Source organism: Procambarus clarkii, unplaced genomic scaffold, assembly GCF_040958095.1.
Source record: "Procambarus clarkii isolate CNS0578487 unplaced genomic scaffold, FALCON_Pclarkii_2.0 HiC_scaffold_2085, whole genome shotgun sequence".
In the NCBI taxonomy this organism is placed as follows: domain Eukaryota; kingdom Metazoa; phylum Arthropoda; class Malacostraca; order Decapoda; family Cambaridae; genus Procambarus; species Procambarus clarkii.
In genome coordinates this window covers 10,921-17,320 of record NW_027191101.1, presented here as the reverse complement: position 1 = coordinate 17,320, position 6,400 = coordinate 10,921, and the positions used below count along the sequence as shown (strand labels likewise).

The following is a 6,400-nucleotide window of genomic DNA, read 5'->3' as shown; positions in this document are numbered from 1 at the left end:
ATATAACGTAACAAACCTTCCCCCCCCCCCCTCCCTCCCCAATCAGAGTCCCTTTAAGCATGCGAGGATAAAAAATAGATTTCATAAGACCCAATGTGCTAGCTGATATCAAAACAATTTATGTTATCGTCTATTAAGCCCTTCAGTAAAAAAGTATAGGGACCTAATTAGGTCCCGTTTTGAGGTGGTGGTGGGTGGAATCGATGGATTAGCCAAGCTCTTATCCGCCGAATCCGTAGAGGGTACGACCCTGGCGCTTCAGAGCGTACACCACGTCCATAGCAGTGACGGTCTTCCTCTTGGCGTGTTCCGTGTAGGTTACAGCATCACGGATGACGTTCTCGAGGAACACCTTCAGGACGCCACGGGTCTCTTCGTAGATGAGACCCGAAATACGCTTCACGCCGCCACGACGAGCTAAGCGACGAATAGCGGGCTTGGTGATGCCCTGGATGTTGTCACGTAGCACCTTACGATGACGCTTGGCGCCACCCTTTCCGAGTCCCTTGCCTCCCTTGCCGCGTCCAGTCATGGTGTTGAAGTTGTGTGAATCGAATTGACGAATGCCCGCACGATTTCCCGACTATATCCCATCAAGCGGACGTACTAGTAGCATTGCAACTCCTGCCTGCCCTTACTTTACGCTTGTGGTCGAGTAGACACGGCTTTCTCACAACGCTTTCAAAACTGCAGTTGCCTACTCGTCTGTTTCACGTCCCTGTGAAATGACTTTTGCACAAATCCAAAAAATAGAGCAAAATCAGCGATAATAGTGATTGAGGTGAGCCGCCTGTTGGCTGCAGCCAGAGGAAGGAGGGGAGGGGCAACGGGGTGACGTAGGCGAGTCGAGCAGCCAATGGCGCTCGAGCAAGCGCCTCGAGACGGCGTATATAAGCAAAAATTTTTCGGCGCCGGCCATCACAAACCACAGTTGTTCACCATGGCTCGCACCAAGCAGACTGCTCGCAAGTCCACGGGAGGCAAGGCTCCTCGTAAGCAGCTGGCCACCAAGGCAGCACGCAAGTCTGCTCCTGCCACAGGGGGTGTGAAGAAGCCTCACCGTTACAGGCCCGGAACGGTCGCCCTGCGTGAGATCCGTCGTTACCAGAAGAGCACCGAGTTGCTCATCAGGAAACTTCCCTTCCAGCGTCTGGTGCGCGAGATTGCCCAGGACTTCAAGACCGATCTTCGCTTCCAGTCGTCTGCCGTCATGGCTTTACAGGAGGCATCCGAGGCTTACCTGGTCGGTCTCTTCGAGGACACTAACCTCTGTGCCATCCACGCCAAGCGTGTCACCATCATGCCAAAGGACATTCAGCTTGCTCGCCGTATCCGTGGAGAGCGTGCATAAGCTAAATCGACCACCCTAGTATACACCAAACTCGGCCCTTCTCAGGGCCAAAATATCCTTCTAAGGAGATTTCAGACATTCCTAGCATAATTTAGGTGTCATACATACATGTGATATCAATAAATCAAGTCATTTGTAGTACAACCTGTTCTCTTACAAACAAAACGCCGTCGCTTTTCACTCTTATGCACTGTCAAGGATCACCCCCCCCCCCCCCCCAAAATAAAAATTGTCATACTGTACTAGAAATAAAAGCAGCTTGTATAAGTGACATATACTGTCCAGTCCTGTTTTATTCTGTTTTCGGTCCTCTGGCTTAATCTGTTAAGTTAGGAGATGACATTTTAAATTAACCGTTTTCTTGACATTTTCAAACCTAAGAGGGTGGCCTGCATAGTAATCCTAATGTGGAACATAACAATGAATCTCTAATCTCTAGAAAAAAGATACCGAGTGCTTATATGTGTTGAGAGAGAGAGAGAGAGAGAGAGAGAGAGAGAGAGAGAGAGAGAGAGAGAGAGAGAGACACACAGACAAGATAGACAAGACAGACAGACAAACAGACAGACAGACAGACAGACAGACAGACAGACAGACAGACAGACAGACAGACAGACAGACAGGCAGGCAGGCAGGCAGACAGACAGACAGACAGACAGACAGACAGACAGACAGACACTGAGAGAGAGAAACACACACAGACAGTTTCATAAATATTCTCATTTTATAGCTATTTGCTTTCAGTGACAGAGGTTTTTGTTATAATAGTATTGGTGTCTAACACTCACAATCTCTTTAGAAATTAAAGTGTGGCTCCAATGGAGCCGAGTTTGTTGGTTTGAGGCCAAGCCACCACCACAGGGCAGTAAGTAAGCCGTTTACTTGGAGGAGGTGTACTTGGTGACGGCCTTAGTGCCCTCAGAGACGGCGTGCTTGGCCAGTTCTCCGGGCAACAGGAGCCTTACAGCCGTCTGGATCTCCCGACTGGTAATGGTGGAACGCTTGTTGTAGTGGGCCAGGCGAGAAGCCTCGGCGGCGATGCGCTCGAAGATGTCGTTCACGAACGAGTTCATGATCGACATGGCTTTGGAAGAGATACCAGTGTCGGGGTGGACCTGCTTCAGCACTTTGTAGATGTAGATGCTGTAGCTCTCCTTCCTCCTGCGCTTCTTTTTCTTATCGCCCTTGGCAATGGCCTTCTGGGCCTTTCCGGCCTTCTTGGCAGCCTTTCCAGATGCCTTGGGTGGCATGATGATGCTCGTGCTGGCTGGCGTTGCGATACAATAATGAACTTTTGCGCGAGGCGAGCTTTCCTTTTATATCCCGCTCGCGACTCAGCTCAGAGCGGGTCGCGTGGCGGAGCGCGCTGATTGGTCAGTGGCGGGCTCCCTTGATCCTGAGCGGGGTATATAACACGAAGCTCGATCTGCGGGGCGGCATAAAACACCACAAACCCACAACAGCAGCAGCAATGTCAGGACGCGGCAAGGGAGGCAAAGTGAAGGGCAAGTCAAAGTCTCGCTCCAGCAGGGCCGGACTTCAGTTCCCCGTGGGCAGAATTCACCGTCTGCTGCGTAAGGGCAACTACGCCGAACGCGTCGGTGCTGGCGCTCCTGTCTACCTGGCAGCCGTCATGGAATACCTCGCTGCCGAAGTTCTGGAGCTCGCCGGTAACGCCGCACGTGACAACAAGAAGACCCGTATCATCCCACGTCACTTGCAGTTGGCCATCCGCAACGACGAAGAACTCAACAAACTTCTGTCTGGCGTAACCATTGCACAGGGAGGTGTTCTTCCAAACATTCAGGCAGTTCTTTTGCCAAAGAAGACAGAGAAGAAGTAAGCACTTCTGCCACCCACCACGACAAATACCATAACCAGGCTCCATCCGGAGCCACACACACTTTAATAGAGAGATTCAAGTAGACAATCAACTTTCAAACATTAATAATAACATTTATATTGATTTCATTTGGAATGTGTACATAACAAACAAACAAACAAAACAAAATTATAGGGGATATTCAGCATCACTTGGAATATTAACCAATCATATAAATCCAATATATATTTTATATTTTACTTTAAGCGAGGAATTCATATTCTATTAATTTTTAATCATACAAATGAACAAAAGCAATTCTTCACTAGACGTAATGAATGAATAAATGATCAAGGTTTTAATGTGTTTCATGAATATATATATATATATATATATATATATATATATATATATATATATATATATATATATATATATATATATATATATATATATATATATATATATATATATTAATACTTGTGAACCAGAATATGTTTGAGCAGCAGCGATCGTGCCTGCCATTGGCCGAAGTGCAACAATTCAAATAATTTAAAGGGCCTGCTCGGGTATATAAGAGAGGCTGGGAGACTGGGGCCGGTGGTGGGTGATGGGTGATGAGTGATGGTGTGGTGTGGTATGGTGTTGTTAAGAGTTGATTTACGGCCAGCCAGCCAGCTGCAGCCAAGGCAGGGCAGGGCAGGGCAAGGCAAGGCAAGGCAAGGCAAGGCAAGGCAAGGCAATAACAGAACAGGACAGGACAGGACAGGCAAGGCAAGGCAAGGCAAGGCAAGCAGGCGGGCGGGCAGGCGGGCGGGCGGGCGGGCGGGCGGGCGGGCGGGCGGGCGGGCGGGCGGCCGGCCAGCCAGCCAGCCAGGCAGGCAGGCAGGCAGGCAGGCAGGCAGGCAGGCAGGCAGGCAGGCAGGCAGGCAGGCAGGCAGGCAGGCAGGCAGGCAGCCAGCCAGCCAGCCAGCCAGCCAGCCAGCCAGCCAGCCAGCCACTCCCACTTTGTATTTATATGCATTCAATTTATATTCAAACATTATATATGTTAAGGGCCTAGTTTTAGTGTTTATTTTAAAAATGACAAACATCGAGTCGTTTTACCAGTCCTTTAGCGTTAACAGTGATGCATTTTAAAACTGAACAGAAATCACCTTTTCTGGATATATCAAATATCGAATCCGCTTAATGTGCCTACAATTCAATCATTCAAAAAATACATAATTTACATCATGCCTTTTCATAGAACAGACAATAAGATTTGAGACAATAAGAACTTTACTTTTATAACTAAAGTTGCACAATTATACCAACTCTATGGTGGCTGGGTGGTAAGGTGTGTGGCTGGTGTTTTGGAAGTCGCGAGTTCAAACGACCCAATGGGAGTACTTTTTTTTTTTGCCATACAATCTTCCTAATACTATTATGTAGGTGTGTGTGTGTGTGTGTGTTTTTATTCATTCTTTGGTTTTATAGATGACATACATATTGACTCCTTTTACCGGTCCTTAATTAGGCTCTGGGGAAGCAATGGTGGTGGTGCATTTAAAACTAAACCAAAAATCACCAGTTCTGGACGCGTCAAATATCATATCCGCTTAATGTGTCTACAACCTAATTACTTAAAACTACACTATTTAATTCATTCATATCATGTGCATATTGGTCATTATGCTCATACAACCGACATCAAAATTTATTTTCATTATTAGAATCATACATTTCATCAAGTAATACAGATACAAAGAGATTTTCTTTCTGAGAAGACCGTTAGTATTGGCTGGCTGGCAGGCAGGCAGGCATTTGAGGGTTATTATTTCGCCTGTTGATTGGGGGGAGGGTTGATGTGTTAGGGGGTTTTCGGTTAGGTGTGGTGGTGGTGATTGGTGGTGATTGGTGGTGATTGGTGGTGGTGGTGATTGGTGGTGAGTAGTGGTGGTGGTGGTGAGTAGTGGTGGTGGTGGTGGTGGTGGTGGTAGTAGGTGGGAGGGGGGGGGGGGGGGGGGGAAGGGGAGACTGATGGTCTGTGGATTCCTTCTCCGTACCCCTTACATATAAGCAAAAACATGCCTTCCTGTGGGTATAGAAACATTAACACAAATTATATATGTAACTGATATTGTAGCCTTTTAAACAGAAAAGATTTGTACATACAAATACTTTTAAATTATCATTTATTTGTGGAAATGGCATTTACGTCATTAAATTGATACCTCAGCATCAAGCTTGTGTCCTGCAGCTGTGGTCCAGTGGTAAAGTGTATATAAGTGATGCGTATTCTTGGAGTTGCGAGTTCAAACCCGGATTAAGCTATATATATATATATATATATATATATATATATATATATATATATATATATATATATATATATATATATATATATATATATATATATATATATATATATATATATATATATATATATATATATAAAACAACATGTTTTGTTTTGGTTGTTTGTTTTTGTATAAAGCCTCACACACTATATTAAGCGAGTTTGTTTTAAACATGACATACATATTAATTCATTTTACCAGGCCTTATTCCACACAACTCCGTGAATTTCCCGTGGAGCCAGCCATTCAAACAAAAACAAACGAAACAAAACAAAACAAAACAAAAAACATTATTGCCAACAGCATTTGGTGTTCCCAGGCGGTCACCCATCCAAGTACTAACCAAACCCAACGTTGCTTAACTTCGCTGATCGGACGAGAAGCGGTGTTCTCAACGTGGTATGGCCGTTGGCATGAGACTGCCTACACATTGTGGCTAATAACCAACTCTTTTTAGTCATCACGGCAGGATACGGACCTTCTTGTGGTGTCTTAATGGTAATTGTATCCTAACATATTTTTGTCTCCTTGGCATGGATATTTAACATCGTTTATTCAGTCTTGGGTTTATGTTCTTTCGCCATTTACAGACATTTTACATCTACCTACTTCCTCAGCCTGCCCTGCCAATTTCTAATGAATTTGTGGATTTTCTTTTGTAATACATACATGTGTGTGCTCATCTGCTCTTCAGTTTTTATGATATTTGTCTCATCTGTCCTGCTTTATGATACTTTTACAAAGAACATGAACAAATGCTTCTATTTTAGAGAAGATATGGGATCCAGGTTTCGGAGCCGTAAAACCAACCGTTGTGATTGGTGGACGAGTTGCCAGGTTGCAGCTTCTGTACCGTGCCGGCACATAAATAGGTTCGGCTCAAGC

General features: G+C 45.4%; 1 non-coding gene across 1 annotated transcript; it reads right to left on the bottom strand.

The window, feature by feature from the left end:
* Nucleotides 1–5,809: 5,809 nt before the first annotated feature.
* LOC138362600 (5S ribosomal RNA) lies at nt 5,810–5,928 on the bottom strand. The gene has a single exon (XR_011227809.1). It is a non-coding gene; the product is annotated as a 5S ribosomal RNA (ribosomal RNA).
* Between the last annotated feature and the right edge of the window lie 472 nt (nt 5,929–6,400).